Raw genomic sequence first — 10,581 nt, forward strand, 5'->3', positions numbered from 1 at the left:
TTACTTTAATATTATGTTTATTATGTGGTTATGTAATGTACTTGTTTGTATGACTGGAAACCGCCCTGAGTCCCTTTGGGAGATAGGGCGGTATATTATATTATTATTATTTTATTATGACACAGCAAACAAGATAGATATGCTGGATTTCGTATCACAAAATCACAAGTCGAACACTTCCCAAGTGTCTAGGACTGTGTGATGTATTTTCGGATGATGCGAGCAGATCCCAGTAGGGTGGCCTTTTGCAGTTGGCAGTTTTTATTATTATTATTATTATTATTATTATTATTATTATTATTATTATTATTACAACACTCTGAAAACAGGGGAATTCAAGGCAGGAAACAACCAGGGCCAGCTAACACCTCCCAACAAAAATTCCCCCCAGGCAGGAAGCAGCCAGGCTTTGAAGCTACGAGGCCATTACATTCTAATCAAGGTGGTCAATTGACTACGCCACAGCAACGCATTATGAGATAGTGTTGGTCAAGCTGACCTAGGAATTGTGGGAGTTGTAGTCCAAAACACCGAGATGCCAACCAAGGCCAGCCAGGCATTCCACAAGGTAGCAAGCAGCCAGGCTTTGAATCTGCGAGGATATTCATTGCAATTCTAGCAGCCCAAAAAACCATTCCCCTAGAATGCAAGTTCCCAGGTTTCCAAGCAGAAAGCCTATTCCGTTGCATTCCAGCTCACCAAACAAGGATTCCCATAAGAAGGAAACAGCCAGGCTTTGAGGCTGCAAGGCTATTCATTGCTATTCCACCTGGCCAACAAAGGATTCCCAGAAGCCACAGCAACGCATGGCCAGGCAAAGCTAGTGGTAAATATAAATATAATAAATAAATAAAATATTATTATATCATATTTTTATAGTAAGTATAAAAATATGATATAATAATTAATATTACAATAAATACATGAGCTAAAATATAAATGAATTATAATATAAATATAACAAATATATAAAATGATATTATAAATAAATACAGAATGGTAAATATGAAAATAAATATAAAAATATTATGTAATAATTAATATTACAATAAATACATGACCTAAAATATAAATGCATTATAAATATAAATATAATAAATATATAATGGTAAATATAAATATAATAATTATATAACATAGATATTATTAATGTAATATAGATAAAATATATAATATTTATATTTTATACTACATACAGTAATATGTAATACAGTAGAGTCTCGCTTATCCAACGTTCTGGATTATCCAATGCATTTTTTGGTGCTAAATTTGTAAATACAGTAATTACTACATAACACTGCTGTGTATTACATAACCTTATTTGATGTTTAATAGGCTTTTCCTTAATCCCTCCTTATTATCCAACATATTTGCTTATCCAACGTTCTGCCAGCCTGTTTATGTTGGATAAGTGAGACTCTACTTTATATAATATAAATATTAATATACAAAATACAGTAGAGTCTCACTTATCCAACATAAACAGGCTGGCAGAATGTTGGATAAGTGAATATGTTGGATAATAAGAAGGGATTAAGGAAAAGCCTATTAAACATCAAATTAGGTTATGACTTTACAAATTAAGCACCAAAACATCATGTTATACAACAAATTTGGCAGAAAAGTAGTTCAATACGCAGTAATGTTATGTTGCAATTACTGTATTTACGAATTTAGCACCAAAATATCACGATATATTGAAAACATTGACTACAAAAATGCATTGGATAATCCAGAACGTTGGATAAGCGAGTCTTGGATAAGTGAGACTCTACTGTATATAACAATATGCAATTTGTAAGTGTATTGATAATTGATAAATACATATATAAAATATAAAAACATTTTATATTTGCTGTGGCGTAGGCTGGTGAGCAGCCAGCTGCAACAAATCACTCTGACCATGAGTTCGAGGCCAGCTTGGAGCCTGCGTTTGTCTCTGTCTCTGTTCTATGTCAAGGCATTGAATGTTTGCCATGTATGTGTACATTGTGATCCGCCTGAGTCCCCTTCGGGGTGAGAAAGAAGGGCGGAATAAAAATACTGTAAACTAAATTAAATTAAATGTAAAAAATATAATAGAATATATATATATATAATATGTAATAATATATACAGTGGCTATAAGTTTGTTTACAATGCACATAGTTACATGAGACATGCAAAGGTAACGTAGAAGTTCTACTCACAGAATCCGGTGGATTCCGAGGCGAGAGTGAAGCCGAGTGACTCATCTCAGGGTTAATATGGGGAGGAAGCACATTAGCCTCAGGTGGATGCAGTCATGTCCTTGCTCTTACTCCCGAATCACATTTAAAGAAAAACTTTCACTTTTTAGAAGACCTGATCGGATGATGGGATTTGCAGTACTTTCCATCGCTCCCACTCCCACAGCCCACCAGTGGCAGAACTGGACCAAACTTGGCAGACAGGACTCCCGTGACCTCCTTTACAGACTGGTACAGATTGGGGGAGGATGGACCACGGATGATGGGATTTGTAATACCTACACTCGCTTCCTGAGACCATAATAATATAATATATTGTATATACATATAATATTGATAATAATATTATTAATATAATATAATAATATATTATATTATGAAATATTATATAATAATAATAATAATAATAATAATAATAATAATAATAATTATTATTATTATTTTATTTTTATACCCCGCCTCCATCTCCCCAGGAGGACTCGGGGCAGCTTACAAATACAAAAACAAACTTACAATACATCATATCCCCCCCCCCCCAAAAAAAACCAACAACGCGCAAATGTAAATTAAAAGACATAAAATAAAATCACAATCATTAATAAAACACAGATTAAAATACAGCAATAAAATCATAAAATGAACTGGGCAAAAGTGCACTAAATAAGGCTTGAAATTATTATATTATATTATATTATTATATAATATTATTTTATACCAATATTATACTATATTGTATCTACATATAACATTAATAATATTATTAATATAATATAATAATATATTACATTATATATAATACAATAATATATTATTATATTATATTATTATTATACTAATATTATAATATATTGTATCTACATATAATATTGATAATAATTAGAACCATCGAGCTTTCGGTCTGCCAAGTTCAGCAAGTTGCAGTACCTATCCATCTACTCACATGTGCACGTTTTTGGACTGCTAGGTTGGCAGAAGCTGGAGCTAACAACAGGAGCTCATCTCACTCCTCGGATTAGAACCATCAAGCTTTCGGTCTGCCAAGTTCAGCAACTTGCAGTACCTATCGATCTACTCACATGTGCATGTTTTTGAATCCCCTATCCCATCCCCTCACTGGGGGAATCCTTTGTTGGGGAGTGTTAGCTGGCCCTGATTGTTTCCTGACCGCCCCCGCCCCCCACCGCCACCACCGACTATGGACCGGGAGTGGGACCAAGCTTGGCACAGAGAAGCTCCATCACCCAGGGAACCTACTGCAGGGGTTTTGGGAGTTGTAGTTCTCCCTTTACCCAGAGAGCCCTGATGTGGGCGACAGCGGGTCTGGACCCGGCCTGGCACGCAGACCCAGCACAGCCAACTGTGCACGCAGGCCTGGTTTCAGGGCGATTGACCTTTGCTCTGGGAGTTGTAGTTCACCCTCACCCAGACAGCACTGAGCCCAGCCGACGGCGGATCTGGACCAAACTTGCAGCTGAGGAGCCCCAGGACCCACTAAACACACTGCCGGGGTTTCGGGGAATGGACCTTGATTTTGGGAGTTGTAGTTCACCCTCACCCAGACTGCACTGAGCCCAGCCGACGACGGATCTGGACCAAGGCAAGGCAAGGCAAGACAAGGCAAGGTCCAACTTGAAACAAGGCAAACGTGGAACAAGAACTGAGTCCATAGAAATCCGTGGAACAAGGCAGGGCTGGGAACTTGATTCAGTAGCTGGGAACTGGAGTACGAAGTCTACACACGATCTCACTCCACGAGCTGACGAATTGACTCCGCAAGGGTTTCTTTGAGAGCAAACACCTAAATAGGATGTTGTTTTCCCGCCAAAGAACACTTTCTCTGGGGAACAAGAAACGAAAGCCATTCTGTGTCCTGATGCTTGACTCCTTAAAGTTTCCTAAGGGAAACAGACTTAATCATCTAATTGTCTGGCAGCTATCCTGGCGCTCCGGCGAGTCGCCTCGCGAGCGCCTCTTTGTTGATTATAATAATCCCGGCGAGAAAATGGGGGAGATTTCTGCTCAAGGCTTGTTTGGCTGTCTTCTGGAGGGCAAATATCCTGCAGGTGCAAGGGCTCCAATTCTGGCTGAAACGGTGGGAAACCCAAGTTTTCCTCTTCATCTGTCACAATAATACTAGGAACAGGACTACATGGCCCATGAGACATCACAACCTTGTCGTTGACCAAGGAACATCCCAAAAGGCCTCCCGGGTGTCCCCCTGCTGACCCCTCTTCCTCTTCCTGCCGTGGTGTCGACGTGGCCCCCGGATCCCGCCCTCCGGCTCCAGTCCAGAGGCCACCGCCTCCCAAGGCTGAAGCGCCAAGTCCGGCCAGTCAAAAGCGACGGCCACTTTTTGCCAGGTCTCTTTGGCTGAAGGGCAATCCCTGACGAAATGCTCAGTGGTCTCCCTAGGCTTGCTTCCGGTGACACAGGCATGTTCCTGGCAGAGAAGTCTGGGACAAACTCCTTCTTCTTCTTTCAGCCACGGTCGGTTGCCCTTCAAAAAGTAGATTTGATGGTAAAACCTCCATCGAATGTCCCACAGACCAAAGGGAATCCTCCGGTCCATGAAATATTCTATTTTTTCTGGTGTTTCTTTTAAATAATTGGACAAATGTTCTTTTCGGGCATTTTTTTCCATCTGTGGCTGAAAGAAAACCACGTCCACCATCTCCCAGTAAACAAACTGCTTTAGGTTCTTAATGACCCCTCTCTGAGCCCGGAACCACTTTGCCAGTACTTTATTTTGTTGGATCTGTCCATAGACTTCTATCAGGAAATCAGGCCCAGCATGCTTTATGGCGGCTGTCACTAGAAAAGGCACCGGTTTCTCCCCCCACCACTTCTCTGCCCAGCTTTCGTTGACCCAGTGCTTTGCGAAAAGGGCAAGCCACCCCTCCAAGCCATCCTCTTGGAGAATCCCTTGGCCATATTTTCCAAAATTCTGGCTAAGGAAAATAGCCAAAAACTTCAGACGCAAAGCTGGTAAATCGAGGCCTGCTTGGGTCGTCTTCCTATAGGCCACCGCCCTGGCCAGAGGGAAATTGGCTGTTCCCCACACAAAACGGAAAACCAGTTTCTCCGCTTCCTTTAAGACTTTCTGGGGGGGAGGGTAGACCGCGGCCAAATTTAAGGCCAGGGGCATGATATAAGTCTTCACGTACACAGCCTTTTGGTAAACATTTAGTCGCCATGGTTTCCATTTATCAAAATATTCTTTGATCTTTTTTAGCCAAAGATGCCAATTCTTTTCCCATCCAGAAGGTTTAATTGAAAACCATAAACCTAAAATTTTACACTCCTCTAGTCTCTCTAGCGTTTGGTTTTCTTGTCGGGTTTGTTTACTCGCTGTTACCACCTCCACCGGAGATAAACACAAGGTTCCCTTTTCCCTAACGAAAGAGATCAAACGGCTTTTCTGCAAATTAATCTGAGCCCCAGAAACTTGCTGATATCCACCTAAGGTGGTCATGACCGAGGCTATCTCTTCCCGGTTATTGCCAAAAAAAGAGATGTCACCTGCATGGGCCGCATATTTAACTCGTTTCACAGCAACATCTGCAAGGTGTCATGATTTCCAATCCTTGACATCTCTGGTTGGCTGACAAGGAACAGATGCCAGCCATAAAACAGGCCGGCCATAAAACACCAATGACCCTCTGGTATGTGGGAGCCCCTATGTATGTCGGCCAAAAGAAGGTTCTGGCATTCGGTACAATAAAAACCTGTTGGAATCTACCAGCATGTGTCTTGTGCTTTTCTTTGGAAGACGGACCCACAGCACAACTGGGAGAAGAGAACCCGACAATTTGTACCAAATGCCAGAACCTTCCTTGCATGCCCAATGCAGAGCAATTGGCACAATTGTTCATTGATCACTGCTATAAGCACCATGGGGCCCCCTCGGAGGTCATACCAGACTGGGGATCGGTATTCGTGTCCAGATTTTGGAAAGCGTTTCTACGCCAATTAGGGGCCAAGCAAGCCCTCAGCACGGCATACCACCCCCAGACTGACGGGCAAACAGAGAGGGTCAACCAGGTGCTGGAACAATACCTGAGATGTTACACCAACTACCAACAGAATAATTGGTCAAGGTTTTTGGCCTATGCCCAGGTGGCGTACAATAATTCGGTACATTCCAGCACAGGTCACTCCCCATTCGAGATAGTTTACGGCCGCAACCTCCGCACGCTGCCAACCCCAGAGGTCATCCAGTCTGACCCAGTCCCCTTGGCAGAATGGATGGCGAGAATTAAGGTCGCATGGCCAGTCATCACACAGGCGCTAGAAGAGGCCAAGGCAGCTTACAAACACCAAGCGGACAAACACAGGAGACCAGATTGGGACCTCAAGCCAGGGCAACAGGTCTACCTCTCCACCAAATACCTCAAAGGTAGACAGCCAACCAAGCCAAGAAGTTGGCTGCCAGATACGTTGGCCCGCAGTCACCGAAGTCACCGCAGAACTCGAACTCCCCCAGTCCGACAGAATGATTCACCCCGTTTTCCACTTCAGTCTCCTCAAACCAGATCCCGAGAGCTCCCAGTGGCACCCAGTCAAGCCCCCGCCCCCACCCATCATGATAGGGGGCAACCAACACTATGAGGTGGCGGAAATATTAGACTTCAGAGTCAGGAAAAACACTCTCCAATATTTCGTCAGGTGGAAGCATTTTCCTCTCAGTGAATCAGAATGGGTCACGGATTCTGACATAAATGCACCCACACCCATCAACAGGTTTCACGTCCAAAACCCACACAAACCTCCATACAAGGGGGGAGGACTGTCTTTGGAGGGGGCATGATGTCATGATCTCCAATCTTTGACTTCTCTGGTCGGCTGACAAGGAACATATGCCAGCCATAAGGCAGGCTGGCCATAAAACATTAATGACCCTCTAGTATGGGAGAGCCCCTATATAGCGGCAGGGAAGGTGCACCTAGCGGCAGGTAAGGGTCACCTTGCGGCAGGGAAGGGTCACCTTGCGGCAGGGAAGGGTCACCTTGCGGCAGGGAAGGGTCACCTTGCGGCTGCCTCTCTAGGGTCACCTTCTGCCTCTCTAGGGTCACCTTCTGCCTCTGTAGGGTCACCTTCTGCCTCTCTAGGGTCACCTTCTGCCTCTCTAGGGTCACCTTCTGCCTCTCTAGGGTCACCTCCTGCCTCTCTAGGGGCAGTTTCGGAGAGTTTTGAACACCGGCTGAGTTTTTGCGAAGTTTTTAATTTGTGAATTTTTAAATTTATTTATTTATTTATTTACGTGAAAACTACAAAGCCCATCTCCTTGAAATTTTGTCACAATCGGCCCACGGACCAGGGGATTACTCTGGCCAAGTTTCGGAGAGTTTTGAACACTGGCTTAGTTTTTGCGAATTTTTAAATTTATTTTTTGAAAAGTATTTTTTACGAGAAAACTACAAAGCCCATCTCCTTGGAATTTTGTCACGATCAGCCCACGCACCAGGGGACTACTCCGCCCACGTTTCGGAGAGATTCGAACACCGGCTGATTTTTTGCGAATTTTTGAATGTGAATTCTAGAGTGAATGGCGAGGAAGCCGCTGTGTGTTTGTCTCCCTCCGGTGGTGAAATGCGTGCATTGCGGGCGGAGAGAAAGTGAATGGGAAGAAGCCGCTGTGTGTGTTTGTCTCCATCCAGTGGTGAAATGCGCGCATTGCGGGCGGAGAGAGAGTGAATGGGAAGAAGCCGCTGTGTGTGTTTGTCTCCATCCAGTGGTGAAATGCGCGCATTGCGGGCGGAGAGAGAGTGAATGGGAAGAAGCCGCTGTGTGTGTTTGTCTCCATCCAGTGGTGAAATGCGCGCATTGCCGGCGGACTGGAAAATCCCCGCATTGCCCTCAATGGAGAGGGAGGAGGAGGATGATGAGGAGGAGGAAGTCCTCTCCATGGAATATTCTTCAAATACCCTATATACTCGAGTATAAGCCAACCCGAATATAAGCCGAAGCATCTAATTTTACCCCCCCCCCCCCCAAAAAAACCTGGGAAATCATTGACTCCAATATAAGCCGAGGGTGGGAAATTTCAGAAATAAAAATAGATACTAATAAAATTACATTAACTGTAATTTAAGATAACACTGTCTAACCCTGATTAAATCATTATTCTCATCTTCTTCAATGTCAATGTGCTTATGTATCCTTTTAATTGATAACAGCGTAAAATAATACATGTAATAATAATAATAATAATAATAATAAATAAAGGAAAATAATACAAGTCATAATAAACAGAGTAGAATAATACATGTAATAATAATAATAAGATCAGAGTGAAATAATAAATGTATTAATAATAATAATAATAATAATAAAACAGAATTATACATGTAATAATAATAATAAATACAGGAAAATAATACAAGTCATAATAAACAGAGTAGAATAATAAATGTAATAATAATAATAAGATCAGAGTGAAATAATAAATGTATTAATAATAATAATAATAATAAAACAGAATAATACATGTAATAATAATAATAAATACAGGAAAATAATACAAGTCATAATAAACAGAGTAGAATATTAAATTTAATAATAATAAGATCAGAGTGAAATAATAAATTTATTAATAATAATAATAATAAAACAGAGTAAAATAAATGTAATAGTAGCAACAATAATAGAGAAAAATAAGAAATGTAATAATAAGAGAGAAAAATAATAAATATAATAATACCAATAATAATAGAGAAAAATAATAAATGTACCATATATTCTCGAGTATAAGCTGACCCAAATATAAGCCAACCAGGATCTTCACCCAAGTATCAGTCTTAAAAAAAGGGCTGGAAAAGCTAGGCTTATACTCGAGTATATACAGTCATATTTTTATATTATTTTCAATAATAATTAATACTAATTAAATATGGCTTATATCTTTTATAATATTTTATTACTTATTTATTGTTTTCATATTTTATATTCAATACTCTTTCATATTATCTAAGTGATATTTTTTCAGTATCATTTCCATTACTGTATTATTTTAATAAGATTATTTCCATTGATTTAATATTACAGTATTTCAATAATCATTGTAATATTATTTCCCAAATTACGTCATATTATCTTTATATATTTTTTCAATGTCATTTCCAACACTACGTATTATTGTTTTCATAAATATTTTTGAAGTAATATTTTTCAATGTTATTCTAAATCCTGTAATGTCATTTCAATATTTTAATATTTTTTTCAATATTTAATCTTGTTCTATTCATATTAATATTTTATACTAGTCCTGAATTGTTTTTTAAGTTTTTTTTTCGACGCCTATTAAGCAAGATCTCCAAGTCAGAACATCCACATTAGTTTCCAGTGCCTATTGACCTACTCGCATTGGCATGTTTGAGAACGGCTAGGTTGGCAGAAGCTGGGGCTAACAGCGGGAGCTCACCCCACTCTCAAATCAGGACAGTAAGTAAATAAATAAATAAATACATAAGACGCTCCTCAGAAGACAGGGGAATTCCAGGCATGAAACAATCAGGGCCAGCTAACGCACCCCAGTGAAGGATTTCCCCCCTCAGGCAGGAAGCAGCCAGGCCTTGAAGCTGCAAGGCCATTCAATGCTAATCAATCTCTAACCTCAGGACAGCAAATAAAGAGCAACACCCAGAACACAGGGAATTGTTTGGGAAACAATCAGTTCCAGCTAACACTTCTCAACACAGGATCCCCCAGGCAGGTAGCAGCCAGGCTTTGAAGCTGCAAGGCCATTCAATGCTAATCAATCTCTAATCTCAGGACAGAAAATAATGAGCAACACCCAGAAAACAGGGAATGACTTGGGAAACAATCAGTTCCAGCTAACACTTCTCAACACAGGATCCCCTCAGGCAGGAAGCAGCCAGGCTTTGAAGATGTGGGCGAAACGTCAGGAGAGAATGCTTCTGGAAAACCCATTATTATTTCTTAGATTGTACTATATTAATCATATACCACAATATCTATAATACACCACTAGTATATTATATTATTAGTATTATATAATATACTAGTGCTAAATCATAAGTTGCATAAGAGATGTGGGCGAAATGTCAGGAGAGAATGCTTCTGGAAAACCCATTATTATTTCTTAGATTGTACTACATTAATAATATACCACAATATCTATAATACACCACTAGTATATTATACTATTAGTATTATGTAACATACTAGTGCTAAATCATAAGTTGCATAAGAGATGTGGGCGAAACGTCAGGAGAGAATGCTTCTGGAAAACCCATTATTATTTCTTAGATTGTACTATATTAATAATATACCACAATATCTATAATACACCACTAGTATATTATATTATTAGTATTATATAATATACTAGTGC

This window comes from Anolis carolinensis, unplaced genomic scaffold (assembly GCF_035594765.1).
Source record: "Anolis carolinensis isolate JA03-04 unplaced genomic scaffold, rAnoCar3.1.pri scaffold_21, whole genome shotgun sequence".
NCBI classification, from domain to species: Eukaryota; Metazoa; Chordata; class Lepidosauria; order Squamata; family Dactyloidae; genus Anolis; species Anolis carolinensis.